At 39.1% G+C, this 27,524-nt stretch overlaps 1 protein-coding gene and 1 long non-coding RNA gene across 2 annotated transcripts in view; one reads left to right on the forward strand and one right to left on the reverse strand.

Moving 5' to 3' along the window:
- The window catches only part of LOC135086971 (biogenesis of lysosome-related organelles complex 1 subunit 2), a 94,292-nt gene that overhangs the window by 23,855 nt on the left and 42,913 nt on the right, over positions 1-27,524 (forward strand). The window lies entirely within an intron of this gene.
- On the reverse strand, positions 24,728-27,363 carry LOC135086979 (uncharacterized). Its single transcript, XR_010260651.1, has 2 exons — positions 26,970-27,363; positions 24,728-26,842 (listed from the first exon to the last, which is right to left on the reverse strand). It is a non-coding gene; the product is annotated as an uncharacterized LOC135086979 (long non-coding RNA).

The following is a 27,524-nucleotide window of genomic DNA, read 5'->3' on the forward strand; positions in this document are numbered from 1 at the left end:
TTTTGTCGGACTTTATAACTTTGAAAGCTGTGCATTTAGCTACTTGTTACTCTTTATTGTCCTCACGTACGTTGTATGGTTCACACTGCGTCCCATATAGTGCCGTAAGTCAGCCTTAAGTACGATGTTACTACTTAAACTGCTATTATAATGCTATTATACTGCTAATGTACAGCCATAGTGAACTTAAAGCTGTCTAATTTGTGCCCAAACTGGTTCTATAAAAGCATTATAGCAAGCTATACAGCTCGTATACAGCTGACATACACAGCTTGTGGAGTACATGTGAACGACTATTGAACTCTTAAATGGAGTAAAATGTTACTTGGGTACAGATACAATTTTGATGAAACTTTGCAGTATTATTGTTTACTAGCTTTCCGCCCGCGGCTTCGCCCGCGTGGAATTTTTTATGTCACAGAAAAACTTCATCGCGCGCGTCCCTGTTTCAAAAACCGGGATAAAAACTATTCTATGTCCTTTCCCGGGACTCAACCTATCTCTATGCCAAATTTCATCAAAATCGGTTCAGTGGTTTAGGCGTGAAAGGTAGGCAGACAGACAGATCGACAGAGTTACTTTCGCATTTATAATATTAGTATAGAAAATATAGTATTAGTAAGATACATTAGGAGTAGCATTATAGGCTTGCTATTTCAAAGTCAAAATTTCTTTTTGTATAGAATATTTAAATAGTACTTACAAATCGACAAATATTTTGCTCTTAAGAGCGTTTACGCCGTTTGGCGCAAAAACAGTACTTTTTCAACTCGTTACAATCATTAACCAGTAATACTACAAATATGTTATAGGCATAAATAGTTAGGCAATTTCGTCGTCTAAATAGTTAATTGAGAAAATATTGCGATTAGTTTAGTATTTAAGAATTCTATCAAGATAAGTCCACACAGGTTTTGTAAATTTCCACTTTAGCTTCAGTTTACAAGCTGAAATTTTTATAAAAATACTGTGAATACGATTTAACAAACATTTATATCCTATAGCATAGATCCTTGGGCAAATAGTTATCAGAGAAAATTTTTAGATTTAAGCATTTTACAATAAGAAATCACAAATTAAAAGAACGTGAAATACCCAAAAATCAAAGTGATTTTTTCACCAACATTCTTCCTTTATCTATATATATAAAAGAAAGTCGTGTTAGTTACTCCACTTATAACTCAAGAACGGCTGAACCGATTTAGCTGAAAATTGTCAGGGAGGTAGTTTACAGCCAGGAGATGGACATAGGATACTTTTTATCCCGTTCGAATTAAAAAAGAAGTCTGCTTATTTATTGCCATTAAGGCGGAACAAAGTTCGCCGGGTCAGCTAGTTCAACATAAAAATAGCTTAATATAATAAAACAACATCTTCTTTAAAATATTTACTTTGAAACGATATTTAATTCATTGTTATTGTTTTGCTATAAACATTTGAAAACTATTAAAAAACGCCGCGCGCGAATCATTTCCAATGATGCCCCTTGAAACGCCGCGCTTCGCGTAAACGCTCTTAAGAAGCCTCTACATGTATCATGTAAAAGTCGCGGAAAGAGCCTGGATGCGGGCAGCGCAGGACCGTTCATTATGGAAAATATTGGGGGAGGCCTTTGTCCAGCAGTGGACGTCATTTGGCTGAAACGAACGAACGAACGAACATGTCTCATATTCTTTTTACCCTACCAGCGCTTCGATACCAACATTTAGCAAGTGCTGAGAAGAAGCGCCGCAACAAACTCTGCCACTGTCTGCCGATAAATAAATAGAATAGCAGTAGTAGGTACATTATTGATTCAGGAGCAGTTCTCTGAATTACCATGCATTCTTGTATGGTGTATCTTAAACAAAAATGGGTAATACAAGATTGCGTAGTTTATTAAACAAGGCAGTGACGTGCTGATATCTAGACTTACAGATATTTGTCGAAAAAGCACCTGAAAATGCCACCAAAAACATTTGCATGCAAAATCCTGCTCCGACAAGACCATAATGGCTTGCATTGTGAGCCAGTTGTAGATCTCACGTAGCCCAGCTTCTAAATCTAGACGCCCTAACTCTGCTTGGCCTAGTTAGTTAACAAACTACACCTTAGGGCTCGTTCGTACGATCCTGTTTTGTGCTATCCAGTAAGTAGTCCAGGATTCCGTAAAACTGGACAGTCGTGTGAACACACGGCATGTGTTTGAAATTAAAACAAATTCGAACAGACCGGTTTTTTCCGGGAAAATGCAACCTGGATATTCATGTGAACGTTAATATTATAACACGGATATTATTAAACGGGATCCTGCAAAAAGAGTTCCTGAAAAAAACGGGATGTCTTCGTAGGAACACTTAGGGCATAGCTGTTAAAATCGGATGTTTTGGGATAATAAATACTAGGATAGTTTTGAAAATGTGACAGACTACGAGTAATTTAGTCTACACACCAAACCCATCGACTCGCCGACATGAGTCGCCGACTATTGATCGACGGTTGTCGGTGAGCTTTAGTCCAGTCAATGAATTAGAGATTTTTATAAAACTCTATCTTTCACTAGTAAAATGTTAAAACTTACTGGTTTTTTATTTGTTCCTTTGTATTCACACAACTTAGGTAGTTAGTTGTGAGCTTTCTAGGTCATCTGGAAGTGGTTAACATACTCCCGCATGTCTAGAATGCTTGCTCAGTGTTGATTTAGTCGATTTCTTCATGATGGGAACATGTGAGACAAACATGATTTTTTCCATATTACAGGCCTTCTAGAGCAGATGTGTCGAAAACTATACAAGATATAGAAAAACTTGACTAATGCCCGTTTTCACCATCAATCCTTAATTTTTAAGTGACCATTATGAACACAAAATTCCTGTTAAGTATTGCCATAGGGGTATCTTAAAAATTAGGGATTGATGGTGAAAACGGACATAAGTCACCTGTAGCTTTAATTAGCTTTATATGGTTCATAGTGGTCATGTGTCTAGCTCGCACCGAAAAATGGGACTTTTAAACCCCCCTCTCCCCGCCGGCTCAAGGGCTTATTTCGGGCGGGGACTTTTGATATGTTCACCTCCCCCTAACTAGTCTAAATAAAGTCACGAAGTCAGAAATTGTGTTCGCCATATTTCTCTCTATAAAACTTTATTAACTAAGTCGGCCGTTTGGTGTAGTGGTTCAGAACGGACTACTATGCCGAGAGGTCCCGGGTTCGATTCTCGGCCGGGCAGTAATTGAAATGATTTTAATTTATGTGACGGGTCTGGGTGTTTTCTATGTATAATATGTATGTATTTACAAAAAAAAAGTATTTAAGTATGTTTATATTCGTCGTCTAGTACCCATAGTACAAGCTTTGCTTAGTTTGGGACTAGAGGCGCAGTGTAAAATGTCCAAGGATATCTATTATTTATTTATTGACTGGACTGCTTGGTGTGTAGAGTTCTTAATAAAAGAGACAATTCTCTGCGCTCAATTGACTAAACCTTCAACCTTGGATGCTGCGCCATTCATCATCATCAACACAATTTCAGCCAGAGGTGCACTACTATGTATGTGGACATAGGTTTCCCTTATGATTTTCAGATTGGCTGGTTGGAATTGGAACCAGCCTGGGACCAGCTGAATTGTCAATGATCAGGGTTTAAAAGTAACTAAAGTAAAGTAAAGTAAAGTAAAGTAATGTTTATTTTTCACCAACATAACAGATAATATTATGATAACAAACAATCAGGAAAAACAAAGTAAGAATGTTGGTGGGTTGATACCTGAACTAGGAAGATTCCTGTGTCTCAGGTTACCAACCCTCCACCCCATACAATGGTCTATGTTATAAAGGTTTTAGAAACCCTTTAGTTTGGACCATTTCGTAGCCAGATTTCGTAGCTGGCTACAAAAAGTTCCATTAAAAGAGATTATTATCTAAAAAATTATCATTTCGAAGCGTAGTGAGGGAAATGTATCTATTATGTGCAATAAATAAATAAATAAATAAATCCACCAATAATAAAGATCGAGAGGCCTCAATTTTATTAGGCCTCTTATGCCTCTCAATCATAAACATGATATGTAGTCCAGTCAATAAAGCATTATAGATGGAAAACTGTAGAACACAATTTCTGACTTCAGGACTTTATTTAGACTAGTAGGAGGTGAACATAGCAAAAGTCCCCGTCCTTAGCCCTTGAGCCGGCGGGGAGAGGGGGGGTTTAAAGGTACCACTTTTCGGTTTTTCGCTTATTCCTCGGAAACTATGCGTCCTAGTGACATGACTACTCTCCCTGCCGGCTCAAGGGCTAAGGACGGGGACTTTTGCTATGTTCACCACCTAACTAGGCTAAAGTCCCGAGGTCAGAAATTGTGTTCCACGGATTTCTCTCTACACCGTCGTTAAGGCATTCATTGACTGGACTAATGAGGTCTCACAGTGCGCGTGGACGCACAGGGTGACACATGAACCAATCACAGAGCTCTATTTAGCGCTGTGCGTTCGATTTACTGCTTAACTTAATTAAGCATCGTTTGTGAATACGGGCCTAATATTCTCTTTCTTTAGGTACTTACCCTACAATGCCTCGTTCATAGGCATATTTTCCTCATTATACTTTTTTATTGTTTACAAAAGAATAATACATAAATACATAAAAATATACTTGCCAAGTTAACTTATGAGTAGCCCGTATTTACAAACAATGCTTGCTTAAGTGAGGCAGCAAATCGAACGCACAGCGTGGAATAGGACTCTGGTCTCTGTGATTGGTTCGTGTCACCCTGTGTTGTGCTCTGTGCGTCCACGCGCACTGTGAGACCTCATAGTAATGTTTGTGAATACGGGCGTTACTAGCCATCTCTTGCAGCCAAATGGAAGCTTTTTGGTTATTCGTGCTCAGGGTCCGTATCATTACAGAGATAAAGGTGCATCCAGATTGCTAACTTTGACAACTATCAATATCGAGCCTAGAAGGTAAGTCTCTGTGTCCCGATATTCCTCAGAATATTCAAGGAATTCATTAGAGTAGTCCTTTAGTAATCAAAGCCTTATTTAAACGAATGCTAATTAATATTTTCGGGGTATTAGTAGTTCAACATACTCGTAGTCGTAGATAAGAACTGCGAATTTCGTGTATAGTATAAAAAAGTAGGTAGTAAATTAGTTCAATGCTACAGTCCCACACAATACATTATTTTGAAAATATTATACGCTCATTATTACAAAAACATACATATAACCTCCTCCTTTTTTGAAGTCGGTTAAAAATGAATGAAATGGTCAGCACAATATAAAATAGACGATTAAAACGGTAGGTATTATTTTATTACATCGCAGCTTCATACTTACTTATCCGATTGCGCCAGAAAGGAGGGTTATGTTATTGTTACCTAGTAGGTAAAGTCCACTCACAAGGTGGACTGACGACCTCATGAAGGTAGCGGGAAAGCGTTGGATGCAGGCCGCCACCAACCGGCCATGGTGGAAATCATTGGGAGAGGCCTATGTTCAGCAGTGGACGTCCTATGGCTGAAATGATGATGATGATGAGGTAAAGTAATGCGCGATACCACCCTGAGAATCTAATCTTTTCAATTGTTGTCTAATAAATAATCAGTGCCTTATATATTATTTTATCGTATTTGAGATTGACCTAAAAAAAAATTACTAATTTGTCCCATTATAACTTAAATTAAATTATGTACGAGTGTATGTATGCTTGTGTTATGATTGGTAACACACAATAGTCCAGTAGCGGCGAGATTCGAACCCGCGTTCGGGACTCGGCAAGTCTGATCCATTGGACATAGTCTATTGTAAAAAAAAAACACTATATCCACATTGAAACGTCTTTTTAATCTCGCTAGGTGAGACAGGTCAAATAGTATCTCAAATGACAAAATGTTGTTCAAGTAACATCAGCTTCGCTTTGTGTGCTTAATGCTTATCAGTAATTGGTACTTTCGCCGATAGATCCAGTGATTCTGAGAACTGCAAAGTGCAGTCCACCGGTGACCTTGATGTTTTATTGCGGACTTTGAAGACGAGTTGTAAACATCCGATAGGATAGAGGTGAAAGAATAGTACCTACAGACATACAGTACCCTGATTGTGAGTTAAAACAAAGTAGGTACCGACTAGTAGTTATCTGATCTCACACAAGTTGCATCAGTACATTGCAGATGACTGCATGGATTCAATATCCTTATCAGAAAAGACAGCGGCGGTTTCTAATTTTTGTGTAACTAGTGGCCGCCCGCGACTTCGTACGCGTGGATTCCGTTTTACCCCTTTAGGGGTGGAGTTTCGTAAAATCCTTTCTTAGCGGATGCCTACGTCATACATAATATCTACCTGCATGCCAAATTTCAGCTCGTCCAGTGGTTTGGGCTGTGCGTTGATAGATCACTATGTCAGTCAGTCAGTCAGTCACCCTTGAGTTATATAGATTTAGATTAATCAGGTTCTAATCTGTGGACAACGTACTCGTAGGTACCTACTAACTACGTAGGTACTCGCAGAAATCGCATGACGTCCTTCGGATCCAATATAACAACGGGTTCAGGGCGCTATTGGGCTTGCTCAGTGTGTTGAAATTGCTCAGTCGCATACTTTGATGTACTTGAATTTGGTTATAGGTACTTTTTTTAATAATGACTAGATATTAGTGATGACTGAGTTTATTCTGGCGTTTCTTCTTAGAACTGGTCTGTCATAATATGTTTGTCTCGAAGCGCTGTGGTAGGGCCTAAAAGATAAGAAGACCTGTGAAGTGCCGCTTTAGGGCTAGCTTTTTTTAAACTACAAGTATTTTTGGTCTGATACTGGTCAAAACTGAATAAATATTTTTTTGATTTGAATTGATTGACTGATGGCATCTTTGCACCTACGCAAAAAGACTTCCTCGTTGCTCTGTAGCATATGAGCGAGCTCCAACAGCATCTTGAAGACTGGTGGAAAGGTACGACTCTCCCATTATCTGTTTCATTACATTTCTATCGGTTTCTGACCACACAGGCTGGATAAGTATTTACTACAATTAGGATTGGATATCCTACTAACATAGTTCTTTAATGGCATTTAGTAACCTTATTGTGATCTTTAAATAAAGAAATTGAATTGAATTAGGTCAGGCTTGTGCTCTACTGCCCCTTTAGCACTCAATTTTAAAGGCTGAGGATAAGGCTTTAGTCTATACTGTAGGGTGTGCAATTGAAAAAAAGGATTCAGGAATAAAAGAGTGAATTAAATCAAGGCGTTTATTTTTATAGAAACAAAGTAAAAACCAATGCTTTTTGAGCCATCCGACCGATTTCGGCCATGGCGACCACTCCGAATCCTAGTTGTCTTGGCGGCGCTGGTGTGCTCGAAGATGGCTTACGTAGCCGATCTTCGCGGAAGACCCCCTCGCACATTGAGGGCATCTGAGCACGCCGCCAACTTAGTTATAGTGAATGGCGGCAGATGGACGGGCCTCTTCATAATTTCCCGCCATTCTGGACGCAGTGCTGCCAAACCTTCCCACTGAGAGGGCTGTGGCTACATTACATATACAATAACAATATATTATAGAGTTCAATAACAGCATAACAGTTTTTATTGTGGTTTAAATACTTCAAGGGCCTAATTTCCGAATTGTGCGTTGAGTACAATTTATACATCGTTTTCAAAATCAAAATCAAAATCAAAATTATCTTTATTTGTTTAGACTAATTAAATTAGTTCTTGCAAATCGTCAAATGCTCTTAAGGAGCCTATACATGTCTCATTCTTTTTTTGCCCTACCAGCGCTTCGAGACAAACATTTGGCAAGTGCTGAGAAGAAGCGCCGCAACAAACTCAGTCACCACTGTCTGCCGGTTTAAAAATATAAAAAAATATAAAAAAGTAGGAAGTTACATACATTCAGAAGCAAGTTACTTACCACGCGCTCCCGTTGATAGAAGGTGGCCTTTAAGACGCCCATCTAGCACGAGACCGCGTGGCAGTTTTGAATATATTTCTTTAGTGCCGTGCTAATTTCTAGGTTATTGTTGCGTTTTGATACATGCGTTTTGAAAATTACATCACATTTCAAAAAAATATACAGTGTGTTAGGTAAATGGGTATATGAGCCGACACTAGCCCATGTTAACATAGTCATATAAATGGTATGGTGAAGTCACAAATTTGATATCATCATTTTAATTTTTTTAATTTTCATACAAAATAAATTTTTATAAAATCCGATTTAATATTAATATTACAATAAAGTGAAACATTTTCTTAATAAGTCAATAAATTTTAAACAATTGCAATAATTAAAGTATTAACAGGTTTAAAACAACGGAGATTCACTCCCTCTCCTGTAGAAATGAGTTAAGATGTAATTTAAATAGAATATTTGAAAACACGAAGAGGGGAGTGATTCTACCACTGCTAATTCTGTACTGTGGCTCAATTAGAGTGGATATTTATAAATACTGACCGCACATCTAAATAATCCATATCCCTTATCAATTTTCAATTAAACAAATTGACATTTTAGCCTTTGTTATTATTAAACGGAATATTTTTATATAATTTTTAATGCATGGTTACAATCATAAAATTACTAAATAACAAAATTTTATCTCCACAAGCCCACATCTAACATTGTCAAACTTTTTATTGCTAAGATACAATAGCATTAATATAATAACAACACAATGCATACTATCAAGAAGAAAATAAACTTAACATGAAAAACAATTTGCACGGGCGTTTAAAAACTCCTCCAGCGTTTTATTGCTATCCTCATAAAATACACATAGTCGCTTTGCAAAGAAAGTCGAGATTTGACAAATCTATAATAATATTTGCCCGTGCTAAGTGACATAAGAAAAACTGTTTACAAAGTTATGCCTACCTACATGAAAAGAAGAAACAAAGCAACAACCTTGCCGCAACTCAAAAACCCTCAAAAAATTTGGTCCAGAAAATTACAACAATTTGTCAATCTCTTACACGTTCGTATCTAAACTTCTGAACAATCGAATACAAATCGATATAATCAAAGACTAATACCTAATACGGATTGTTGTTTCAATCGAGGTATATCGATGCACTTAATGACCTTGGGTCTGCAGAAGCGCTGCTTTATCGATGTTATTGTGAACTCTAGAGCTCACCTCACTATCTTTTTATAGGTGTAAAAGCTATTAAATATGTTAATTTAATATATTCTGGTGTAAAAGTATTCCTCGATGCTTTTGGCGTATTATATACCTAGAGGTAACTCGGCTTCCTCCTACTGACCGGTTTGGTTATTGGATTACTATTTATGGTCAGGGTATCTATCTTTTCACATTACTGCATAATTATTTGTACTAAATATCAAGTCCATTACACTATTTATTAGAATTGCTTGTGAAATACGGTAAATTTGATAAAACGTGCCTGATCCTGCCGTGTAAGACGTGGCGTAGTAATATATTTGAATATTTGCGTTCGAAATATTAATTCTAGAAAATAATGTAAGAACAATAAGGCTCGGCGCAATGGGTCACCTTAATTGGCCTTGACTTAGTTACTTGAAACATTTTTTAATAATTTATTTCAGTTGTGCAATTGTTTTTAGCACGACAAATCTCAAACATTTAACGTCTAGCAGAACAATAGGTGTCAAACCTTTGTTATATAAAATTGAACAACACCCATAATATTAAGAAATATTGAAAAGAAAAAAAGAATATTAGAAAATACAGAAAAATATGTACGAGAATATGAAACCTCACCTACGTCAGGCGCAGGAAAAATACGGCCCACGAATGACGATCGCAGCCATAGAATGATAACGCCTCTATAAAAAGGATAGGTCCATGAACGGATGAAACTAATCTAGATATGAACATATTAATAATATTCAGCAGCCCACGAAGGACCATTGTGAAACACTTTAGCGACCAAATGCAAGAATGCTTAGCTCGCCCATTCGCGGAATGGGTCAGAACGAGCTCAAAGCGAGCATAATGGCGAATGTAGTAGTTATCGAAATCTTGGAAATTGGACATTATATCGAAATGTCCACAAGCAAGACCGAAAAGCATCAATAATAGTAACAAGAATGTGAGATAATATTACAGCACAAAATATTTCAACTTGATCCTAAGCTGTACATATTCTTAGCTCACACGATAAATGTGAGACAGAATACATAAGTAACATAGTAAAAAGATTGTAAGACATGTAAAGGCTCCTTAAGAGCAAAACTTTAAGGTGTTTTATCAGTGTTTTTATAATAAAAAAAGTTTGATGACTTCATAATTTCATCAATTAAATGAGTGACACTTTGGCAACCAAATGCAAGAATGCTTAGCTCGCCCATTCGCGGAATGGGTCAGAATGAGCTCAAAGCGAGCATAATGGCGCCTCATTGTCAAGATCGCACAGTCTGCATTACAAAGCGAGAACCGCGACTTAATAAACACTATGCATAGTTTGATGACGTCATTTCATCAATTAAATAAGTGACACTTTAGCGACCAAATGCAAGAATGCTTAGCTCGCCCATTCGCGGAATGGGTCAGAATGAGCTCAAAGCGAGCATAATGGTGCCTCATTGTCAAGATCGCGCAGTCTGCATTACAATGCGACACCCACGACTTAATAAACACTATGCATAGTTTGATGACGCCATTTCATCAATAAAATGAGTGACACTTTAGCGACCAAATGCAAGAATGCTTAGCTCACCCATTCGCGGACAATAAGGCTCGGCGCTAATGGGCCACCTTACTTGGCCTTGACTTTGTTACTTGAAATATTTTTTTAAAATTTATATCATTACACCCAGATGTTCAACATAATTATCCGATTAAAGAAATAGATTGTTAGACATGTAAAGGCTCCTTAAGAGCAAAACTTTAAGGTGTTTTATCAGTGTTTTTTTATAATAAAAATAGTTTGATGACTTCATAATTTCATCAATTAAATGAGTGACACTTTGGCAACCAAATGCAAGAATGCTTAGCTCGCCCATTCGCGGAATGGGTCAGAACGAGCTCAAAGCGAGCATAATGGCGCCTTAGTGTCAAGTCCAACAATGGGACCAAATATTATAACAGATAATAATTCATCAGCGAATAATTCCAACTTGAGCCATCATTTCCTCGCGGCTTCGGCCGCGCAACAACGACCAATTGCCTGTGTGATAAATGTGAGACAGAATACATAAGTAACATAGTAAAAAGATTGTAAGACATGTAAAGGCTCCTTAAGAGCAAAACTTTAAGGTGTTTTATCAGTGTTTTTATAATAAAAAATGTTTGATGACTTCATAATTTCATCAATTAAATGAGTGACACTTTGGCAACCAAATGCAAGAATGCTTAGCTCGCCCATTCGCGGAATGGGTCAGAATGAGCTCAAAGCGAGCATAATGGCGCCTCATTGTCAAGATCGCACAGTCTGCATTACAAAGCGACAACCGCGACTTAATAAACACTATGCATAGTTTGATGACGTCATTTCATCAATTAAATAAGTGACACTTTAGCGACCAAATGCAAGAATGCTTAGCTCGCCCATTCGCGGAATGGGTCAGAATGAGCTCAAAGCGAGCATAATGGCGCCTCATTGTTAAGATCGCACAGTCTGCATTACAATGCGACACCCGCGACTTAATAAACACTATGCATAGTTTGATGACGTCATTTCATCAATAAAATGAGTGACACTTTAGCGACCAAATGCAAGAATGCTTAGCTCACCCATTCGCGGACAATAAGGCTCGGCGCTAATGGGCCACCTTACTTGGCCTTGACTTTGTTACTTGAAATATTTTTTTATAATTTATATCATTACACCCAGATATTCAATATAATTATCCGATTAAAGAAATAGATTGTTAGACATGTAAAGGCTCCTTAAGAGCAAAACTTTAAGGTGTTTTATCAGTGTTTTTTATAATAAAAATAGTTTGATGACTTCATAATTTCATCAAATTAATGAGTGACACCTCGGCAACCAAATGCAAGAATGCTTAGCTCGCCCATTCGCGGAATGGGTCAGAACGAGCTCAAAGCGAGCATAATGGCGCCTTAGTGTCAAGTCCAACAATGGGACCAAATATTATAACAGATAATAATTCATCAGCGAATAATTCCAACTTGAGCCATCACTTCCTCGCGGCTTCGGCCGCGCAACAACGACCAATTGCCTGTGTGATAAATGCGAAACCGACAACATAAGTAACATAGTAAAAAGATTGTAAGACATGTAAAGGCTCCTTAAGAGCAAAATTTTAAGGTGTTTTATCAGTGCTTTTTGCAATAAAAATAGTTTGATGACTTCATAATTTCATCAATTAAAATGAGTGACACTTTGGCAACCAAATGCAAGAATGCTTAGCTCGCCCATTCGCGGAATGGGTCAGAATGAGCTCAAAGCGAGCATAATGGCGCCTCATTGTCAAGATCGCACAGTCTGCATTACAAAGCGACAACCGCGACTTAATAAACACTATGCATAGTTTGATGACGTCATTTCATCAATTAAATAAGTGACACTTTAGCGACCAAATGCAAGAATGCTTAGCTCGCCCATTCGCGGAATGGGTCAGAATGAGCTCAAAGCGAGCATAATGGCGCCTCATTGTCAAGATTGCACAGTCTGCATTATAATGCGATACCCGCGACTTAATAAACACTATGCATAGTTTGATGACGTCATTTCATCAATAAAATGAGTGACTCTTTAGCGACCAAATGCAAGAATGCTTAGCTCGCCCATTCGCGGACAATAAGGCTCGGCGCTAATGGGCCGCCTTACTTGGCCTTGACTTTGTTACTTGAAAGTTGAAATACTTTTTATAATTTTTATCACTACACCCAGGTTTTTAATATAATTATCCGATTAAAGAAATAGATTGTCAGACATGTAAAGGCTCCTGAAGAGCAAAACTTTAAGGTGTTTTATCAGTGTTTTTTTATAATAAAAAAAGTTTGATGACTTCATAATTTCATCAATTAAATGAGTGACACCTCGGCAACCAAATGCAAGAATGCTTAGCTCGCCCATTCGCGGAATGGGTCAGAATGAGCTCAAAGCGAGCATAGTGGCGCCTCATTGTCAAGATCGCACAGTCTGCATCACAGTGCAGCACCCGCGACTTAATAAACACTATGCATAGTTTGATGACGTCATTTCATTACTTAAATAAGTGACACTTTAGCGACCAAATGCAAGAATGCTTAGCTCGCCCATTCGCGGAATGGGTCAGAATGAGCTCAAAGCGAGCATAATGGTGCCTCATTGTCAAGATCGCACAGTCTGCATTACAATGCGACACCCGCGACTTAATAAACACTATGCATAGTTTGATGACGTCATTTCATCAATAAAATGAGTGACACTTTAGCGACCAAATGCAAGAATGCTTAGCTCACCCATTCGCGGACAATAAGGCTCGGCGCTAATGGGCCACCTTACTTGGCCTTGACTTTGTTACTTGAAATATTTTTTTATAATTTATACCATTACACACAGATGTTCAATATTATTATCCGATTAAAGAAATAGATTGTTAGACATGTAAAGGCTCCTTAAGAGCAAAACTTTAAGGTGTTTTATCAGTGTTTTTTTATAATAAAAATAGTTTGATGACTTCATAATTTCATCAATTAAATGAGTGACACTTTGGCAACCAAATGCATGAATGAATATAAACTTTCCGTTTTACAGAGCCTTTACATGTAAAGGCTCGCTAAGAGCAAAACTTTAAGGTTTTTTATCAGTGTTTTTTTCTTAAAACATTTGATGATTTGTAAGTATTATTTGAATAGTCAAATTTTGACTTTGAAATGTACGAGCCGCGAGCTTTGAAGCTTTGATAGCGCCTCTATAAACGGATAGACAGAAGGAAATTTAACTTCCTCAAGGGACGAGCCGCGAGTTTCAGGCCTCAGCCTCGAATTTAGCGGGCAGCGGGGCGGCGTTGGTATCGGCGCGGGAGCGGCAGGATCTTATACGTAAAATCAAATAGACCGGTTATCGAAAACTGCGGCGCGGGAGCAGGCAACGAGCGGGCAGCGCACTCCTTCTTTTGCCCACATTAAATCGAGCGTTAGGAATACATTTGAATCGAAATAAAATTTTCGCCGTTGTTCAGACATTTCGTTTGCGAATAAAAACAAATATCTCGACAACACAACCCCGAACACAACACTTCGCCGCTAAAGCGCCGCGCGAGCTTCCCGCTTGTTTCGAGAACGGGTCTGCGTTGCCCGCCCCGCTCCCGCGCCGCCGCCGCTCCCGCTCCGCTGCCCGCTAAATTCGAGGCTGAGGCCTAAGAGGCTATGAAAGCGCTTCTATCCAACGGAAACGACGGAGGCAAGGAAATGAATCAGAAGCTCTATTGAAGTCACAGTTCAGGCTCAGTACCGGCACAGTGCGAAATATTCTTTCTCATACAGTTTCTATAAACGCATCCCCACTTGTCAGTGTCAGTGACGACACAGTGCTTTCAGTGTCAGTGCCGACACCAGCAATCACGGACGTATTTTTTGTCGGATCACGGACGCCGCCGTGGCATCAAAAACAAAATAACTTACTTCATAGTCTCTGAACAAGAATATTGAAACAACTCTCTGACATTTTAAAATATTCAAAATATTTCACTGACGCAACTGATACTGAACTGAGCGGACACTGTGACGGAACTGTGGCTTCACTAATATGTGTGAATCGAGCTTTAGGGTTTTCAAACGAATAGACAGGGGCAGTCCTTGATTTGTTAAATAGTAACAGAGATGTTATATAAGCTTTGACAGGCGATTGAACGATAATATTCAAATATCAAATAAATGAATAAAAGCCCTGAAAATAGATATTTGACCAAAAGTGTAACCAAATAACCAACGTAATATTATTGGAGAAAGTAAAATTACTCAATTTAACCAGTAACAACGAATTTGTGTTTCAAAATTATGATTAAATTAACTTCAGTTTATCTTTATACATTCACTATATAATATAGAATATGGATTATAATATTCATTGCTACAGGTTACAAATTACTAGCTACTGACTCACCAATTATGAAGAGCAGACTGGACAACTGATGTTCTGAGACTTCAGTCTGGGTTGACATCCACCAGTGCAGCATAGCAGCATAGATTTCTGCAGGCTTTGCAGACCGCACACTTGGCAGCTTAAAATCTATGTCACATTCATATTACGAAAACACCGCTAGTTTTTGAGTTATGACAATGTTGTTTCTTGGATGACGATTTTTATTAATGATCATGGAATAACTTTATTATTCAAATACTAAGAAATGCATACCTGCATTATAGATATATATATAATTATAGATTATAACTTCTAATAGTATGTGAAGTGTACATCCTTATTAAAAACTAATTTATTTCATAATTTTGGGCTGATGTAATTTAAAGGCTATTTTAAAGTATTAATAAGATGAATATTCATTTGATCTGTTATTGTTATGCTTTATATAAACTAAAGACGAAACTACAAACTATTGATTGTAGAGTACACATACATTGAGTAAAGGTACGTAAATTCAAATAAACGTTACAAATATAGCTTGCCCTATCACTACTTCGAGATAACAAATTCACAAAACTACAACACCTACTTCTACTTCGGGACAATAAATGGAATAGTGTTGAGAAGAAGAAGCGGAATAGAAACTCGTCACTATTATGTGTCAATACATAATAAGCCCTTTCTGATATTAATGACACTTTTGAATGGCAAATTAAAATGCATTAATTAGTACTTCACAAAATGAGTTGCATATCTTGTCTTATAACATGTGAAGAATGCTAGAAAAATATAGATTTACTAGGTTGACCTTTTTCTTCATCATTAACCAATTCCGATTTCTATCTTCTCAGTAATATCACCATCTTCCATAATTTCTGCATGTCGGTTTATAATTATGAAATGCTTCTTGGTGTTGTTGATGACAAATCGTTGTCAGCAGTCAATGTTTCGTGGTCGAAAATACTTCCAGATGATGTGTGTGTTGATGACGTCTTGTACTTGACCCCTCAGGTTGACCCATGCTAAAGGCAGTTCAGCACAATGAATCCTCTACGCCTCTTCCCTTGTTTCTTTATCAATATCATCATCATTTCAGCCATAGGACATAGCGTAGTTCCAATCGCCCTTTTGTGGGCGATGGATGGTTCTCCAGTGAGTTGTAGTGACCTTACTCATAGGAAAGAGTGGACATTGAAGCATATTGTGAAGATATAATCAGCGTGTTGTGTCATAAACCTTTTCCATCTGTTGTAGGTGGTGACGTCACTGATTCTTCTGGGCAAGTCTTCAACGACTTTAGCTTGCTCCTTTTCAGTTTCAATCGCCCTTTTGTGGGCGATGGATGGTTCTCCAGTGAGCTGTAGTGACCTCACTCATAGGAAAGAGTGGGCATTGAAGCATATTATGAAGATATTCAGCTAGTAGTGTCTTAAACCTTTTCCATCTGTTGTAGGTGGTGACGTCACTGAATCTTCTGGGCAAGTCTTCAATGACTTTAGCTTGTTCTTTTTCAGTTTTAATCGCCCTTTTATGGGATGTCATATGGTCGACAATATTTCTTTACTGCATTGTGTCAGGTGCTTTGCTGACCACGATCTAGGCAGTTTAAGCTCGCTGTGATTTACTGTGCCATTTCCCACCTTGCTTTGTATCAGACCTTTTGTCGGCGACAGATGGTTATCCGGTGAGTTGTAGTGACCTTACTCAGTTGAAAGAGTATTATGAAGATATTCATTCAGCGCACAATATGTAGTGCGTGACTGAATTAACGACACTTGTCAACTCTTGTGGGTAGATAGTCTCATCTCTGAATTTTGCATGTAATACGCCTCAGCCGCTGCATGCCCGTCGTAGTAAAAATGACCTGGAAAAAAAGACAATAATATTTATATTATTTATTGAAACGATTGAAACGCTCAAAAAATTAATAGAGTTTAGGGATTTGCTATCAAATTGCAGTGTCTGTTCATCTCTCTACACAAACTAATTCTAGAGGCAAAATGATATCTATATTATGTAGATTGACCGTTAGTCTTGATTAATTAATAAGGCGTTGACAGTTAATTAATTTAATACTTGAACCACCACAATTGTGGATAAACGATGACTCTGATTCTGATTCAGTAACGAAAAGACATGAAGTTAAGGCTCACCTCATAATGATGCTGTCGTTGCGGCTGTTGCTGTCCCCGTGGATTGGCTGCTTTGTCTGGCTCGTCTTCGTGATTCAGGGCACCTCTCAAGGAATGGAAGAGAAGAGGTGTCCAAGTATCTTGAGTTAGCTCGTTTCTGTAGCAACTGTCTTCTATTATGGTGATCCACTTCGACTTCTTGGTGGCAATTGTCTTCAAGTTTTGTTCTTGCACCCTTACATTGTTTGCTTCACTCTTCAGGATAAAAGTTGAGTCGTACTTTGCTTACATTTGATCTAGGCAGACTTGCGCACTGAAGTTATAACAGTGACGTCTATTGTGTCACTGAATCTTCAACGACTTTAGCTTGCTCCAAAGGTTTCATTTCAGTTTCAATCGCCCTTTTGTGGGCGATGGATGGTCTCCAGTGAGTTGTAGTGACCTCACTCCTCAGAATACAGAAAAACCTCACTCATAGGAAAGAGTGGGCATTGGAGCATATTATGAAGATAAGATTCAGCACAGTTTCTTAAAACTTTTCCATCTGTTGTACGGAGTGACGTCACTGAATCTTCTTGGCCAGTCTTCAACGACTTTAGCTTGCTCCCAAGGTTTCTTTTCAGTTTCAATCGCCCTTTTGTGGGCGATGGATGGTCTCTAGTGAGTTGTAGTGACCTCACTCCTCAGAATACAGAAAAAGCTCACTCATAGGAAAGAGTGGGCATTGGAGCATATTTTGAAGATAAGATTCAGCATAGTTTCTTAAAAAATTTCCATCTGTTGTACGGAGTGACGTCACTGAATCTTCTTGGCCAGTCTTCAACGACTTTAGCTTGCTCCCAAGGTTTCTTTTCAGTTTCAATAGCCCTTTTGTGGGCGATGGATGGTCTCCAGAGAGTTGTAGTGACCTCACTCCTCAGAATACAGAAAACCTCACTTATAGGAAAGAGTGGACATTGGAACATATTATAGAAGATATTCAGCTCGTAGTGTCTTAAGCCTTTTCCATCTGTTGTACGTAGTGACGTCACTGAATCTTCTTGGCCAGTCTTCAACGACCTTAGCTTGCTCCCAAGGTTTCTTTTCAGTTTCAATCGCCCTTTTGTGGGCGATGGATGGTTCTCCAGTGAGTTGTAGTGACCTCACTCCTCAGAATACAGAAAAACCTCACTCATAGGAAAGAGTGGGCATTGGAGCATATTATGGAGATAAGATTCAGCATAGTTTCTTAAAACTTTTCCATCTGTTGTATGGAGTGACGTCACTGAATCTTCTTGGCCAGTCTTCAACGACTTTAGCTTGCTCCCAAGGTTTCTTTTCAGTTTCAATCGCCCTTTTGTGGGCGATGGATGGTCTCCAGAGAGTTGTAGTGACCTCACTCCTCAGAATACAGAAAAACCTCACTCATAGGAAAGAGTGGACATTGGAGCATACATTATAGAAGATATTCAGCTCGTAGTGTCTTAAGCCTTTTCCATCTGTTGTACGTAGTGACGTCACTGAATCTTCTTGGCCAGTCTTCAACGACCTTAGCTTGCTCCCAAGGTTTCTTTTCAGTTTCAATCGCCCTTTTGTGGGCGATGGATGGTTCTCCAGTGAGTTGTAGTAACCTCACTCCTCAGAATACAGAAAAACCTCACTCAGAGGAAAGAGTGGGCATTGGAGCATATTACGAAGATAAGATTCAGCATAGTTTCTTAAAACTTTTCCATCTGTTGTACGGAGTGACGTCACTGAATCTTCTTGGCCAGTCTTCAACGACTTTAGCTTGCTCCCAAGGTTTCTTTTCAGTTTCAATCGCCCTTTTGTGGGCGATGGATGGTCTCCAGAGAGTTGTAGTGACCTCACTCCTCAGAATACAGAAAACCTCACTTATAGGAAAGAGTGGACATTGGAACATATTATAGAAGATATTCAGCTCGTAGTGTCTTAAGCCTTTTCCATCTGTTGTACGTAGTGACGTCACTGAATCTTCTTGGCCAGTCTTCAACGACCTTAGCTTGCTCCCAAGGTTTCTTTTCAGTTTCAATCGCCCTTTTGTGGGCGATGGATGGTTCTCCAGTGAGTTGTAGTGACCTCACTCCTCAGAATACAGAAAAACCTCACTCATAGGAAAGAGTGGGCATTGGAGCGTATTATGAAAATAAGATTCAGCATAGTTTCTTAAAACTTTTCCATCTGTTGTACGGAGTGACGTCACTGAATCTTCTTGGCCAGTCTTCAACGACTTTAGCTTGCTCCCAAGGTTTCTTTTCAGTTTCAATCGCCCTTTTGTGGGCGATGGATGGTCTCCAGTGAGTTGTAGTGACCTCACTCCTCAGAATACAGAAAAACCTCACTCATAGGAAAGAGTGGGCATTGGAACATATTATAGAAGATATTCAGCTCGTAGTGTCTTAAGCCTTTTCCATCTGTTGTACGTAGTGACGTCACTGAATCTTCTTGGCCAGTCTTCAACGACCTTAGCTTGCTCCCAAGGTTTCTTTTCAGTTTCAATCGCCCTTTTGTGGGCGATGGATGGTTCTCCAGTGACTTGTAGTGACCTCACTCATAGGAAAGAGTGGGCATTGAAGCATATTATGGAGATAGTCAGCTAGTAGTGTCTTTAACCTTTTACATCTGTTGTACGTAGTGACGTCAGTGAATCTTCTTGGCTTCTTCAACGACTTTAGCTTGCTCCCAAGGTTTAAGTAAACGGCCTGCGAGCAGACGGTAGTGTAATCTGGTGCTCGAGGAGTTAGACTCATAATCTTGATGCTTTAAAGTCTTCAACCAATTTTCATCTTCAGCGCAGTCGAAACTTGTGTTCTGTGATATTATGGGTGATGTACTTTTTTATATTTCTCTGAGTTTTTTTTAACTTCTAAACTTCGAGGTAGTGTGGGAGATTCTTCTTTTCTTCTTCGATAGTGGCCTTTGGGTTGGTAGATAAATCCTTCCCAATCTTGTGGTCTTGGTAACTGTGCTATTCCCTTTCGGCGCCGATTAAGACCAGTTTGTTAAAGTAGATTGTTGCAGCTGTGTCGATCTTCCATCTGTTACAGTGGGATGAGTGGTTCCATTATCATGGCTTCTTGACTAATAATCTTGATGCTCTGTACTTTATGTTGCACCCTTGCATTGCTGGCTTGCTTCGCTCTTCAGGATAAAAGTAAATGAGTCGTACTTTGCTTACATTTGATTTAGGCAGACTTGCGCACTGAAGCTCTGTGACTTTGGTGGGTTGAAGTTATAATAGTGACGTCTATTGTCACTGAATCTTCTTGGAAAGTCTTCAACGACTTTAGCTTGCTCCAAAGGTTTCATTTCAGTTTCAATCGCCTTTTTGTGGGTGATGAAAGAAGAAAGAAAAGAAAATACATTTATTTGGCACACTATGGATGGATTGGTCGATGGATGGTTCTCCAGTGAGTGGTAGTGACCTCACTGCTCAGAATACAGAAAAACCTCACTCATAGGAAAGAGTGGGCATTGAAGCATATTATGAAGATAATCAGTGTGTACCCTTTCCATCTGTTGTGATTCTTGAGTTGCCTCGTTTCTGTAGCAACTTTCTACCATTATGGTGATCCTCTTCGTTTTCTTGGTGGTGGTGAAACTTTGCTTGTTTGCATTTCCCAAGTGTCTTCAAGTTTTGTTCTTGCACCCTTGCATTGTTTGCTTCGCTCTTCAGGGTAAAAGTTGAGTCGTACTTTGCTTACATTAAATCTAGGCAGACTTGCGCACTGAAGGTCTGTGACTTTGGTAGGTTGAAGTTATAATAGTGACGTCTATTGTGTCACTGAATCTTCTTGGCAAGTCTTCAACGACTTTAGCTTGCTTCAAAGGTTTAAGTAGACGGCCTGCGAGCAGACGGCAGTGTAATCTGGTACTCGAGGAGTTAGACTCATAATCTTGATGCTTTAAATTCTTCAACCAATTCATCTTCAGCGCAGTCGAAACTTGTGTTCTGTGATGTTACGGGTCAACACCCGTAAAATCTCAAAAAAAAAAGATTTTCTAAGAAACTTGTGAGCTTCAAGGTTGTGTGGGAGATTCTTCTATTCCTTTTCGATAGTTGGCCTTTGGGTTGGTAGACCCTTCCCAATCTTGCGGCCTTGGTAACTATGATATTCCCTTTCGGCGCCGATTAAGACCAGTTTGTTAAAGTAGATTGTTGCAGCTGTGTCGATCTTCCCTCTGTTACAGTGGGATGAGTGGTTCCATTATCATGGCTTCTTGACTGATAATCTTGATGCTCTGTTCTTTTTATTGTCATTCTTTGAGCAGTTTTCAGGTTTTATCTTCTTCAATGCAACATAATTATTGTTAAAGGTTAGACCAGACCAACGCGTGCAGCCGGCGTGCACGATGACGATGGCGATGGCGACCAGACAGCGTGTATGAAAATAATTGAGAATGTACATGTCTGCAGCTTTCTCAAAGGCCCTAGAGCAATTCTAAGTATGCCATAAATAAAAACCTAATTAGAGTCATCAATAGTCTCAGTCATTAATTTAGTGCCACTAGAAACACCTAGTTGATCAAAACTGATGTCTTTTTGTATTTTTGGGTTATTATTAAAGACAAAAAAGATATTTGGACTATTATGTACTATGTGGTTTGGGTGCATAATGTAATTTCCTTTGCCTTAAAAAAAGTAGGTAAATGTCAAGATGACTATTGCACCAAAAATGAAAATGAAAATTGATTTTGATAGATGTTGTGTTGAGTTCTGTGTAGTTTTGTGCGATTTAACGATAAGAACGACAATGGTAAAAGATAATGGGGGCAGATTTTTTCCCTCAAGGAAAAAGATGAATTGGTTATAATCTTACTTGCCCACAAGGATACTGTACGAGCACGTCAGCATCGACCGCGACCTACAACATGCTTGGCCGACTGGCCCATGAACCTGAATGAACTGTCGGTGTAGGCACTCTACACCGACGGCACATTGGACTGGACACATTGAATTGTGTACATTTACATTATGTAAATCTTGTATATAGCAATAGCATAACAGTAATAAACCAGATATCAACCATCCACGTTGTGTTTCATTTCCCCCACTGAGGCCAAGAAAGCCTTAGTGCAGTCCTCCTTCCTATCAAACCTTTCTTTAAATCTAATTAAAAGGTATTGTTAGGGCTCTAGGGACTACAAACGAAGCCAGAAATATAGCTTGGTTATGAGTAACCAATACCTACTACCTATACCGCATGTCTCATTCTATAATATATGGCCGCCTGAATAAACTTGAGTGAAAAAGTGTTTCCAGTCTCAATTGCATCAAAAGCTCCAAACAAATCATTTAATTCAGTTTCCATTTTGCCGAATAGGCGTGATTGACAATATGCGTGACAGTTGTGGTGACAGTGACAACCTGCACGCGCAGTGATCGCCATCGCGGTCGCGGCAGTGTGAAACAACTTTTGCACGCGCAGTGGTCGCCATCGCCATCGCCATCGCTGCACGCGTTGGTTTGTCCGAACCTTAAATGTAATGTGTAATGGATATTTTTCAGAGTTTCTTCTTATCAGGTTCTATCTGACGGATCCTTGTTTGCTCTGTACTCCTCGACGCAACACAACACCGTCCTCAGCGCGGTACAAGCCTGCCGGATGAGACCCACTGGGGAGGTCCAGCAGACGGCCAGCGAGCAGACGGTAGTGTAATCTGGTGCTCGAGGAGTTAGACTCATAATCTTCATGCTTTAAACTCTTCAATCGATTCATCTTCAGCATAGTCGAAACTTGAGTTCTGTGATGTTAAGGGTGATGTACTTCTTTATATTTCTATGAGTTTTTCTAAGAAACTTTGTAAACTCCGAGGTAGTGAAGGAGATTCTTCTTTTCTTCTTCGATAGCCTTGGGGTTGGTAGATCCTTTACGATCTTGTGGTCTTGGTAACTGTGATATTCGTTTTCGGCTTTGATTAAGACCAGTCTTCCAGGAGCCAGTTTGTAAAATTAGATTGTTGTAGCTGCGTCGATCTTTCATCTGTGGTTATAGTAGGATGAGTGGTTTCATTGTCATGGCTTCTTAACTGATAACCTTGATGCTTTTTTTTATTGTCATTCTTGGAGCAGTTTACAGGTTTTATCCTCTTCAATGCAACATAACACCATCTTCAGCACAGTAGAAACTTGTGATCTTCGAGAGATATGGTGCTGGATATTTTTCAGAGTTTCTTCTTATCAGGTTCTATCTGACGGTCCCTTGTTTGCTCTGTACTCCTCGACGCAACACAACACCGTCCTCAGCGCGGTACAAGCCTGCCGGATGAGACCCACTGGGGAGGTCCAGCAGACGGCCAGCGAGCAGACGGTAGTGTAATCTGGTGACGAGGAGTTAGACTCATAATCTTGATGCTTTAAACTCTTCAATCGATTCATCTTCAGCACAGTTGAAACTTGTTTTGTGATATTACGGGTGATGTACTTCTTTATATTTTTCTGAGTATTTCTAAATAACTTGTGAGCTTCAAGGTTCTGGTGCTCGAGGAGTTGTTCAAGTTCTTCTTTGACGAGTGATTCTTCGAGTGACGATAACTGTAGCTCTTGAGGCACAGGGCAAAAGGCAACGATGGCGGTTGAGTCAGAACTAAGTAGTTACTCAGCTCGTGGGTTCTTGACTTCTTGGGTTTGTTAGGTCTTCTAGCTCTTCCAGCTCTTTATGATTAAACCTGCTCAATGCAGTGGTCTTCTTCTATGATATTGATGGCGGAACCGTAGGTCTTCATGTTGTATCTTCAGTTGTTGACGGATGGTTGGCCTTCATGTCAGAGGCTGTATCTTCTATGACAATTTCTTGGTGTGTCTGAAGTATTGATAAGCCAAGCAGAACTTCGCTGCTTTGGTTTCGCAACAACGACGGCCCAATGCCTTGCAGATCACTTGCTTGACATCTGCAGTTCTTTCTCTGTCGCTCTTTTAGCTCTAGATCATTCTGCAATCATACAGTTGATAAGTTCTCTTTTACCAAATCATGGTTTTGATATTATTTTGCGTTTGTCCCCAAGTCAAGTTGTTTGTCATTAGTCAGTTCGAAAAAAAATAAACAATTTGGAAGTGTACCTATCTTATCAATATGACTTGAATTGAGATTCAATTGCAAATGTTAATGTGAAATTTTAAAATGTTACTTTTTAATTTAAATTTGAGAAAAATAAAAATTTGGCATAAATAATTAACATAATTAAAAATATACAAAACAGTAAAATATTCGACCTTAAAATCAGACCAACTCGTAAACTTATCAATGCTGTAAGATTAAACCTTAATGCATTACATAAGTCTGGTTAATGAAAATTTCTCACAGTATACTGACAATTAGATCGCATAAAGATAACAAAAGTAACAAAACATTATACTTAACCAACTTAAAATTAAAAAACATAACAATAACAAAAATAACATAATAACAAAAGTAGGTACCTAATGTACAGTGTAAAGGAGTATTTTTAACATTACATTACGAAGGCTAAAGGCTTAAAAGTTAAAAACAACATCATCAAATAAGTATTTAAACAACATCACGAGAGAGAATCACCAATTTTGTGGCCTTTTCGCTGTCCATAATGTTATAATGTTAATTTTAAATTCAATTCGAAACAATTTATAATTTTTAAACATTTATTTACTGAGTATTACATACATTATAGTGCCTAATGCATAAATTTTAAAACACGTAGAAGATTGATAGATTTGTAAAATTATAACAGTATAAAATAGTTAAACTTAAGTTACTTTTAAAAATAGTCATACAATTCCCATTTGAACTCAACGATAGTAATAAGTAGAACTCAACAGTTAGTAGTAACAGTAGTATTTAAATTAACAATACAATTCTCCAAGAAGAAGTACGATAGAAGATATATTGAGTCCTCATTATTATATTGGATTAAGCATTACAACATTGAACAGATGCACACTTGAAATAGGGGAACATACAGAATGAGGTATCTTACCAAATTTTGAAGATTATAGTCACTTTGCTTTTTCATTTTTGTTATTACCTTCCAATTACAATCCAGTTCAAATCTGCCAATGTTCAATTTAATAACTAGAATACAGTTTCAATCACAATTCTTTTTGTTTCAGTCCAATACATCTCTCTCATAGCCTGAAAGGCTCAGTCGTCTAACTCCTGCGATTAGATTTAATCTGAATTACAACACTCTTCAACAAACTATGCCGTATTCAAATTATTAAGTTTGCAAACATATTTGAAAGAGACCTAGACATGCTAAAGCAGATTTAACCTTATAGGAGCCGCTTTACCAATGATTAAATTTCTTTCATAAATGTTCGAAGTGCACTCCAAGATCATATCTTTAAAACGACAATCAACATCCATCTTTATTTCCATAACAATGAGATGGTATCAACTCTTAAACAAACCATAACGATTCCAAGCTTTAACATACTCGTACATTAAATGATCCGTTTTAAGAACAATGACAAAAGTGGTTCAGTATAAGTTCTGCCCTGACACGGTACTGCTTTACTGGATGGTTAGAACGGACAAACACAAATTCACACGAAAGTATCGCATCTTTAGCATCCATCAGATTTCCTCAGGTCTATGCCAAATCAAATCACATTCAGCTAATAAATTCGTTGCTTGATGATATCGCAACAACTTTGACAAACTCCCAACTCTCCCTTCACAACCCCTAATGCATTAAAACTCCCTACTGCCCATTTTCGACCCCGTTTTTCTGTTCATCCAATTTCCACAGACCCTCGAGAAGGGAGCTCAACCCTTAACGCATTAAAACTCTCTACTCTCCCTTCTCAACCCCTAATGCATTAAAACTCCCTACTGCCCTATTTCGACCCTGTTTTTCTGTTCATCCAATTTCCACAGACCCAGCCAGATCACACCAGATCAACGGTAACCAGTTCCCAACACACCCTCATTAGAACTCCCTGCTCTCCCATTTCGACCCCGTTTTTCGTTTCATCCAATTGCCACAGACCCAGCAAGTTCCATCTAGATTATCTGATCACCAGTTGCCCTACGTTGGATATAATCAATAAGTCCCAACACACCCCACTAGAACTCCCTACTCTCCCATTTCGACCCCGTTTTTCGTTTAATTTAATTGCCACCGATCCAGCAGATTAACTATATCACCGATCCGGCCCGGTCCGGTTGATATAGTCAATATGAGATCCGACACACCTACTGCCATGCCCTTCGCATACGCATACGAACGCACTAGGACACCCTACTCTCCCATTTCGACCCTGTTTTTCTGTTCATCCAATTTTCACAGACCCAGCAAGTTCCATTTAGATTATCTGATCACCAGTTGTCCTACGTTGGATGTAGTCAATAAGTCCCAACACACCCCACTAGAACTCCCTACTCTCCCATTTCGACCCCGTTTTTCGTTTCATTTAATTGCCACAGATCCAGCAGATTAACTATATCACCGATCCGGCCCGGCCCGGTTGATATAGTCAATATGAGATCCGACACACCCCACTAGAATTCCCTACTCTCCCATTTCGACCCCGTTTTTGTTTAATTTAATTGCCACCGATCCAGCAGATTAACTATATCACCGATCCGGCCCGGTCCGGTTGATATAGTCAATATGAGATCCGACACACCTACTGCCATGCCCTTCGCATACGCATACGAACGCACTAGGACACCCTACTCTCCCATTTCGACCCCGTTTTTTGTTTCATTTAATTGCCACCGATCCAGCAGATTAACTATATCACCGGTCCGGCCCGGCCCGGTTGATATAGTCAATATGAGATCCGACACACCCCACTAGAATTCCCTACTCTCCCATTTCGACCCCGTTTTTGTTTAATTTAATTGCCACCGATCCAGCACATTAACTATATCACCGATCCGGCCCGGTCCGGTTGATATAGTCAATATGAGATCCGACACACCCTACTAGGACACCCTACTCTCCCATTTCGACCCCGTTTTTCGTTTCATATAATTGCTACAGAGCCAGCAAGTTCCATCTAGATTATCTGATCACCAGTTGCCCTACGTTGGATGTAGTCAATAAGTCCCAACACACCCACTAGAACTCCCTACTCTCCCATTTCGACCCCGTTTTTCGTTTCATTTAATTGCCACCGATCCAGCAGATTAACTATATCACCGGTCCGGCCCGGCCCGGTTGATATAGTCAATATGAGATCCGACAAACCTCACTAGAACTCCCTACTCTCCCATTTCGACCCCGTTTTTCGTTTAATTTAATTGCCACCGATCCAGCACATTAACTATATCACCGATCCGGCCCGGTCCGGTTGATATAGTCAATATGAGATCCGACACACCCTACTAGGACACCCTACTCTCCCATTTCGACCCCGTTTTTCGTTTCATATAATTGCTACAGAGCCAGCAAGTTCCATCTAGATTATCTGA

The sequence above is a fragment of the Ostrinia nubilalis genome, chromosome Z (genome assembly GCF_963855985.1).
Source record: "Ostrinia nubilalis chromosome Z, ilOstNubi1.1, whole genome shotgun sequence".
In the NCBI taxonomy this organism is placed as follows: Eukaryota; Metazoa; Arthropoda; class Insecta; order Lepidoptera; family Crambidae; genus Ostrinia; species Ostrinia nubilalis.